Genomic DNA, 9,684 nt, shown 5'->3' on the forward strand with positions numbered 1-9,684 from the left:
CAATTTCCATGGACTAAAGAAGAGTAAATAGCAACACATTTGAGGATAAAATATATTAAGTTTAAGGTTACGAAAAGAATATGATAGGGACTAGCGAAATTCCTTGGTTTTCCACCAGGTGTGTTAGAAAATGAAAAGCTATTATTTCAATTACTGGCTCTACCGACAGCTTCAAGGCATTGATTGACATACTATCGGGCCATCAGGTAAATATTGGCCATTCATAACCTCACCTAGCGGATATACAGAGAAGACTTCCTTAGTAGCATTCACAAGGAAAGTGTGAAATTTGTCATGACATTGAAAAGATTCTATTTGGGCTTTTAAATCTCATCATAAAATAATTTTTACAATAACTTTAATTTGAATGTACAAATTACTCGGTGTATGGCAATAAAAAACGATTAATGGCAAGTAATGATTAATATTCACGTTATGAGTGAAATTTATAAGTTAATTTTAAGAAAAACATATCCAGAGATGCCTGTGAGAAAGCTTAAGACTTAAAGAGGCACGTTTGTGTATGTTTATTCATTCTTATAAATGTGAACACCCACTGTTAAATATATTGGCAAAACGTTTTCTTCACTAAATTAGTTGGTGCTGGATATGCAATCATGCCATAAAGAAGCAACTACCAATGTTGTTTTTAAATAAGTAAGTAAATTTTGCCCGTTACGTTTTCTTTAAAAGAATGTACAATAATTTTCTGCTCGAGCACATTCAATCGACCCCGGAAGTACCAAGGGCTTGTTCTTCCTAAGGCCCTGAAATATTCCTAGGTACTCTTTCTAAAATTTACTATTTTTCGACTTGAGAGGCCGACGAATTACCTTTCTCACTTATTATCTCACAAATCTTCAAACTTTGACCGATTCAGAAACAATACAAGTACTAATTTTGGGTGCGTCGTAACTACTTTAAAGTTGCATCATTCCGCTTTTCCGCCACTAAAATGCATCATTACGCTCTAAAAAACCTTCTCAATGAATTTTCAGTGAGAGATTAGCTTTTGGCAGTTACACACGGCTCATTTTCTAGGTAATGACCCGGTGTTCCTAGAGTTCGGGTGGAGCGTTTGTTTTCTTTTACGGTCATATCCCCCGGTCTGTTAGAAAACTCTTAGCAGTAGTCACTTTCAACACTAAGTAGAACTTGCAATTGGGTTAACTTCGAATACAAAACAGGAATGAAATAATTTAAAAACTTTTAGTTTTGTGGACAGGTTATTTGATAACTGGGACATACAATGGGGAATGCACTAATTTATATCTTGAATAAGTGTACAGAAGCTAACAGAAATCGCACCATGCGGTTAAAAAAAATTCTGACACCCTCAGAACTATTCTCTTTTCGGATTCTCACGCAACCGAAACTTCATACTTCCATATTTATCGCGGGATTTTTGCCACTAGTTTAGTTTTTCCAATTTATTTCGCAGTATGTAGTCACTGCGGGCTGGTAACTAATGGTTTCACTGTTGAATAATTTTATTGGTGAAAAATGTTTAGAACCGGTGAAATATTTGGATCTCACTTCATTTATGGTATGAAAGCCTACCAATTGTATGTTAATATTAAATATTCTGCCAGTAAAATAATAAAGTAATTAAAATACAAACGTATTTTAATTACTCTATACTGAATGAATAACATTAGTATTTTATTAAGGTAGGCAAATTAACTTATATAAATAACGAATATTGATGACCCTTAGAGTCAGGGACAAAAGACGAGAGAACTTAGTAATTATACTGTGATGAATAGAATACATAGATTGGATAAAAGTGTCTGTGGGTATAGTATTAACCAAAATCAAGTAAATTTTATAAAGAATAATAATACTTTATTTATTTTGAAAAATGGTAAAACCATATTAAATGTCGTCAATATAAATATTACTTAATATATAAACTTACATTCTTAAATGTTATGAAGATTGTCACAAAAGAATTCATCCAATGAGTGAAGTGGGTGAGCAAGTAACAAGGTAGGTATATACCATATTCTTGAAACTCTGGATATCGTCAGATTTCAAATGAGTTGGCAGATAGTTATACAGTCGTATGTTCATAGTATGAAATGTGTTGCAAGTTGATGACAATCTACAATAAGTAGTATTTAGATTTGATTTACCTCTTTTGGAGTAGTTGTGGATATTAGATCTTAATTGGTAAGTTTCTAGATTAACTTTGTTTTTTGTGGGGAATAACATTTGTTCAATAGTAGTTTTAAGGGGAGGCGACCGACAGCTAAGGTCATTTGCGCCATAGGGGATGGACAGGAAAGGATGAAGGGTGGAGAGAAACCCGGCGTCGGCATTAGCCTACTCTTTACGAAAGGCGCCAAGGGGTCCGCAGTTTAACGTCCCATCCGACGGACGGCGTACTCACTCAAAGTGCCCTCCACAAAGCACCTCAAGTAGGGATCGAGATACCTCTGAAAAATATTCAACACCGCCGGGATTTGAACCCGCGCCCTCAGGGTGGGAAGCCAGTACGTTAGCCCCCGCACCATCTCGATCCCCCATTTGTTCAACATGTGGGGAATGACCCCATAACGAAACACCATAAATCAAATGATATTGAAATAATGCATGGTAAAGAGTTAAACCATACTCATTTGAAATGAGAAAGTTGAGCTTTCTTAAGATATAAACAGCTTTGCTCAGTTTATTACAGGTCTGACTGATGTGAGTCTCCCAGTTATGTTTTGCATCAATATAAATTCCTAGTAGTAAGTAGTTTCGACAGCAGTTATTTTTGAATATTCCGATTCTAATCCGCAGATGTTGCAAAAAATCAATTTTGATAAAAATTTAATGAAAGTAAAACAAAATACGTGGCCTGGACCCTCAATTTTCTTCCCTGATTTCCAACGTTCCTCGGCGACATTTAGGATAGCCGTCGTCCTTGCCCGACTCAGTCGACCATTAGGTTGGGAGGACTCCAGTTTCTCATTAAGGATAAGCCCACTACCAGCTAGCACATCATTGCAAGAGTGAGATCGAAAGGAACGGTTAACAATGAGCCTACCAACTCTATAGATTCAAATCCTGAGGCGATAGGTATTTGAATAGGTTTTTTTAATGCAATTGAGTATCGCGAGGAGTGTGCTTACTACAATGTGAGTTAATGCCTCGAACGTTCCGCTGCGGATAAGATGGCCTGTTGTAGCTTTCGTAAAATTTGAGTCGACGCTATGCCCCCAACCTTCCTTCACACCCTTAAAAAATCTTAATTCCCATTATTCCCAAGTTGAGCGAAAGTCGCCAGACTACTATCACCATAAGAAGTCTACCTATTAAAAAACTAAAAGTTATGGTAAGTTCCTAAGATAGTTTGGACGACATTATTTCTTCCTCATTTCTTAATCGTGCCTAACCTTTATTGCGACCATTATGAATATTTCCTAGATTTTTCTCTGTGCTCCTCTAGCATACTCCAGAAGAGCAATGGGGATCGAGATGGTGCGGGGGCTAATGTAGGGCTTCCCACCCAGAGGGCGCGGGTTCAAATTCCGGCGGTGTTGATTATTTTTCAGAGGTATCTAGAACCCTATTTGAGGTGATTTGTGGAGGGCACTTTGAGTGAGTACGCCGTCCGTCGGATGGGACGTTAAACTGCGGACCCCTTGGCGCCTTTCGTAAAGAGTAGGCTAATTCCGACGCCGGGTTTCTCTCCACCCTTCATCCCATCCCCTATGGCGCAAATGACCTCAGCAGTCGGTCACCTCCCCTAAAAACTACTACTACTCCAGAAGAGCAAGATCCTCGTTATCCAGTTGCTTCTCAATATTTCCTGTACCCACTTTTTCTCTTTCTTGGGATTTTTCCCAGAAACAATTTCTCTTGCTGTCATGAGTTAGTCCAGCAAACCTACCTTCTTCGCTTGTTTTCTTTTTTGTCCATTTTATTTCATCTCCGCACCCAACTCAACAGTCTCTTATCTGCATTTTCCACTTGCCTAAAAGGCCAGACGATACAGCATTGCACAATGCGCTAGGTCTTTGCTAAGATTTTCTTTCCTTTAGACAATCATTTAGTGTAATTAACATTGTTTCCTTTCTCTTTGAAAAACGAATTTTAGCAATAGATTTCTATCCTATTTTTAACATTAGATTGCCCATCATCTCTCTACTACTACACAAATTTTACTCCGGAACAGGTATTGCCCAAGGATTAGAAATATTCTAATCCACTTTAATATATGCCATATAATTTCAATTTCTTGACATTAATCTTCATTCTGTGCTTCAATCATGAATCCTGTCATGATCAACATTTAATTCAATCCCTTGTCTGTCTTCCTTACTGAGGCACGATCATCAGCGAATATGGCTTAGCCTCTCTATCACCTCCACTAATAATATCCACCACCATTGAGGTGTATTATTTATTTCCAAGGGTGAATTTGACTCAAAGATCTCCGAGTGATAACTACGTAATTATAGATCCAAAGCAAGCCTGCATATCATTTCTTATGTAGATTTAATTTGAAATTTTAACTAGCTCTAGCGCTCGTTCTTTAGCGGTGATGTGTGATTCTTGTTCAACGAACTGGGGTAATGGAAAGTTGGCCTTGTTTCTCCGCTAATATGAAAATGTCGATGAATTTCGCGCTAGAACGGGCACTAGATAAAATTTACTGCTGGAATACAGGGTGTGAGAATTTTATTATACCTCCTTTACTGATAATTGCAAATATCCCGCTAAAATTTCAGATTCTTTTCCTCTTAAAGGCACATTTTAAATTGCTGCAATAGATGTTATGCATTCAGCAGTCATCAGATTTGTTTGACATAAAATTTTTTCGGTCGCCGTTGTCTTGAAACAAAGAAACATGGAAATTTCAACAATAAACTTAGATGTTTCAGGGGCATACTTATGATAATCTTGGACAAAGTTCAAAATATCTCCATGTAGCGATAAAACATTATCATCCTATTTTAAATTACCAGCTGGATTTTAAAACTCAGCAAGCAAGAAGAAAATATTTACTTAAAATGAAAAGGAATGTAAATTATTATCTAGGTCTAAATTAATTTATTTGACCTGGTATTTATTTTTCAATGACAAATATAAGTGATCAGGTCTTCGTGCAAGAAGAAAAAGTCTCTTCGAATGTTGAAAACCGTAGGTCCTTTTCTCAATAGGCAACACCCTATTTGTCTTTAGGGTTGTGAGCTCACAAAATGGGATCATGTACCTTAACCTTTCCCACAAATAAAAACTAGAGGCAAACTTCGATGACTTGAGCCGTTCTTCAATGATCATCATTGAAATAAACTCCAGATTTTATGCGCCAGGGCAAGTTAAAAGCTCATGAAATCAAGTCAGATCAACAACGCAAATTGGTTGTTCATGTGAGAAAAATATCATAGAACTAGCTTGGTTCCACTGCCGAGAGCTAAACAATGAATTCCGATATATAGTATATCCCTTACCGATATATAACGGCACGTCCAGGAATCATTTCTAGAATTCAAGATAATTCTTGCCGGCCGTGACACTTATACTATATTTAGTTACTCACCTCTACTTTTCCATTAGGTAGCAGTTTCCTCGAGACTCCTCGGCCGAGACCTTTATCAAAGTGTCTTCTTGAACACTCGAATGAGAACGAGTGAATGGTTGGGTATCTCCAACTGTTGTCCAAAATGTTGTTAGACGAGTTGAAGCTCAAGATAAGAGTCATACACAGACGCACATGATCGGGGAACTCGGCTGTGTATACGTTTTCTCCTCTCGCTGCTCCCCACACTCTCACTCTTGAACCCGCCGGCGTTTTCCGTTTATACTCCATCAGTTATCCCGCCTACTGTTTCGCAAGAAAAGGAAAGCGCTGTTCATAGCATGCTGCGGACGAACGGCGAATACGTAACCCGGTCGGTTAATGACCACTCCCCACCAAATATTTAAGTTCCACCCGCACAAAATGATGATATTTTTTTCAATCAACAAGAACACTTAAAGTATCATCTCGAAAAAGAAGGATTTACGCAAATGATCGAACCAATGACCGGGAGGATGAGGAACGATCAATAAAGACGATGTGTGTCGTGTGGTTCAGAAAAAGAGGCTTCGATGAAAGAGTTCGTTTGTGTATATAACCATAAACACAGTAATCAACCCGAAGGCCGGTTTAGTAGATGATGGTAGAGATCACCCAGTACTAACGGCGTGTGAAAATTCACACATCAGGGTAGGGGGGCCAGTGCCTTTCCCTGTGCCGGTTATAGTTTTCCAGGAAGATCTGGTACCCGAAAAATCACATAGCTTGGGCGGAGCTGCAGGCGCCCAGAGTGCCTTGCCCGGGAATCGAAACCGAGACCTTCCGGTCAGCATTCCAACGCTTTACCCACTATTTATGTATATATAATGAATATAAACACTTATACGAGACGAACACAGGAATGGTTCGTTTCCATCCCTTTCCCTTATACTCCTTTATCTGTATCCGTGTGAATGAATATGTGCTCGCCATTTGACGGATTTGTGTGCGTGTGTGTGTGTGTATTTATATGTATATATATATATATATATATATATATATATATATATATATATATATATATATATATATATATATATATATATATATATATATATATATATATGAAGTTAGCACTAGCGAACAAAGGCAAAAACACAGAAACACACAAAAAAGAAAAGAAACTCCCTCGTTTTCGAATTTTCGGTAGTACAAGTCACCTTTCTTAAGGAAGTGAGGGAGGGTCCTTCCTGCAAATCATTTAACCCGTTTACAATTTCGAAACAACAAATACCTAGGTCCTCCCCTTCCGAAGGTAAGGGAAATCCATGAACTAAGATTCCGTGCTAAAGGAAATATTGCGAAGGAATACTTTCACAAGTAAACTGAAGATAGCAAGACTCCTCCCCTTCACCCTCAATTGTCTTTTTCCTTTTCTTGCCGCTATAGGTTATGTTACACTCCCACGCCAATCCTTTGGCAGGAGCCACACCGTAATATTTCACGGTTCATACAAAATCATGCGAATTGCACCTGCGTGAACATAAATATCCGCATTTTGAAACTATTTTATACCTGGCCAAACCAGTTATCAAAGAGGGTATTGTAATATCTACTTGCACTATCCACGAGGTAAACTCGAACACAAATGGTATTGTCCGCTGAAGGTGAGAGGATACCAAACCTTAGGGCCCGCGTATGCATTGAAACGCTTTGGAACGGAATTAATGGTTTTGGGGTAGTGATAACGTTATTGCCTCATGCATGGTCTAATCAAACCTGGAAGAAAACTCAATAGAACAACTGATGAATGAGACTGGTGGCTTAAAAAGTGGATGGGACGGAAGAAGCTCCTCCTTCTAAAATAAACCCTCGTCTTCGTATTCCGTCAATCCTTTTCTATTTGAAAATATTTTTAAGGTTTACAACAACTTCTCATGCACTTTTCCCTTGCTTTATCACACAGAATTGCCGTTTTAATTTTAAATAGGGTGTAAACTTACCCAAAGGAGAACCCATTTTGTCCATTGTTTGCATCTATAATCGCTTAACGCACTTTGTTTCAGAGTAAATATTTACTGTGAAATGATCACCACAGACTCCTAGAGCAATCAATTCATCGTTATGAGATTTTCCTTAAATGTGTTGGGAGCATTGACAAATAATTAAATATCGTACGAATTCAGCGATCACGAACTAACGCCTTTAACATAGCAAAAATATATTCCCAAATAACTTCTTTGGGAAACGGTTACAGCAGGGAAGATTTCTTCGCGTTTCGGAAAAAATAACTACGCCAAACGTTGAGCGTACCAGGTGTTTGCTTTGATCCTTAGAATTTAAACCCGTAATTAATTTTAGATGGACGTGCAAAATCCATTGGAAACTTCCCTTGGAAGCTTTAACGTCTGTTCTTGCTTGCCGGGGAAATTTGATGGCCATGATGCCCTAAAAGTTACCATGTACAAAATGTTCTCTTGCGCTGAATCTATGGCGGTGTCTGGCGCGACTGACTACGCGGGTTTGATAATAGCCCGACTTGTTTTTTAATAATTTTATAAAATCAAAACATTACCTAAAAGCAATAATGAACCCTACTTCAAGTCGATAGTGCATCTATTTTTATTAAATGAGTTACTCCTGGGTGTGAATGAATTTGGATTGCACGATGAAAATGGATAAACATTTATGACAGGGAAACTGTAATAAATCGATGTATTTGTTCATTCGTTCATTGTTTACATTTTCCTAGCATTAGATTTAACTCTTCAACAACCGCATTAAAAATTAGCCCAACGCTTTTCAATGTTATTTCTTAGGTTGAATAAAAATTAGTCTGGTGTGTATTCAGCCCTTACCACACACCCTAGCGGTGGCTTGTAGGATACTAAAACGTAAAATAAATAAACGATTAAAAATAAAGAAATAATAAATAAAACATATTTGAAGCTATTTACTAGGAAATTATTCATGAACACAGACCAAGACTTAAGCAACGCACTGGCAGGCGGAGATAAATCCCTTTCAAACCCAACCAAGGAAAAACTATAGCCTTATAAAAATTAAAGAAATATCTTTCCTTCTATGAGGGTTGCAATACTCTAAATAGTATTCTGAATGCAATTGCAAAACTGTAAAAATTAGTCTTGTCAAGCGTGATCTCGTTTTTCATCGTCCATCAAACCTAGTTTTTCTATACCTTTAAGCAGTTCCTCGAGGGTGTTATTTATCCCCATGGTCTTATCTTATTTCATGCCTAATAAATCTTCCGGGCCCGATCAAATACCTGCTCACACATTTGAGAACTAGCGTCAGAAATGGCATCGTATCTAGAAATTATGTTTAAAATTCGCTAGTTCAAAGATCACGAGGTTCCCAGTGATTGGAAATCGACTAACGTAACACCAATATTTAAAAATGTAGGCAAGGAGGAACCGAGCAGTTCCAGACCTATTCCCTTTCATCCATTTCGTGCAAGGCTATGGAACATATGGTTGCTAGTTCGATCGTGAAGCAACTCGATAGACAGAAGTTATTGATGAAAAATCGGCGCGGTTTCCGAAAAGGTAGAACCTGCGAGACACAACTTACGCTTTTTGTTCACGATATTCTTATTTCGGGATAGAGCAATGTTCCCGTGAACACGGTTTATCAAGATTTTAAAAAAGCTTTCGATAAAGTACCTCATATTAAACCACTTAAGAACTGGAAGCACATGGCATAGATCAAAATATCCTTGGTCGGATTAAAGACTTTTTGGATAGACGGGTATAAAGAGTTAGTCATAGATGGAGTTAGCTGTAATGCAGTAGAAGTCACTTCGGGTGTATCCAAGGGGTATGTCACCGGATCTGTTTCATTCCTTCTTTACGTTAACGACATTAACTCCATGGTCACTAGTAAGATTCATTTATTTGACGATGATGCAGTGGTTTAGAAAGATATCCGGATTCCTTAGAATTAAGCAGCCTTAGCAGGGGACCTAAACCCTATATAACAATGGTGCAACACTTGATATTTGTATTTTGTACATTTAGTACCCTGCAAGCAACCTCCATGGTGTGTGCAAGGGGTGGGTACCCACTAGACTAATTATTACAATAACATTTACCCCTACCACGGTCGGGCTTTGATATTCTGATCCCTTATTGTGCGAGGTAAAATTGGCATCTTTAATCAATCTGTTCTACAGT

This window comes from Hetaerina americana, unplaced genomic scaffold (genome assembly GCF_022747635.1).
Source record: "Hetaerina americana unplaced genomic scaffold, ioHetAmer1.1.p SCAF_89, whole genome shotgun sequence".
Taxonomy (NCBI): Eukaryota; Metazoa; Arthropoda; class Insecta; order Odonata; family Calopterygidae; genus Hetaerina; species Hetaerina americana.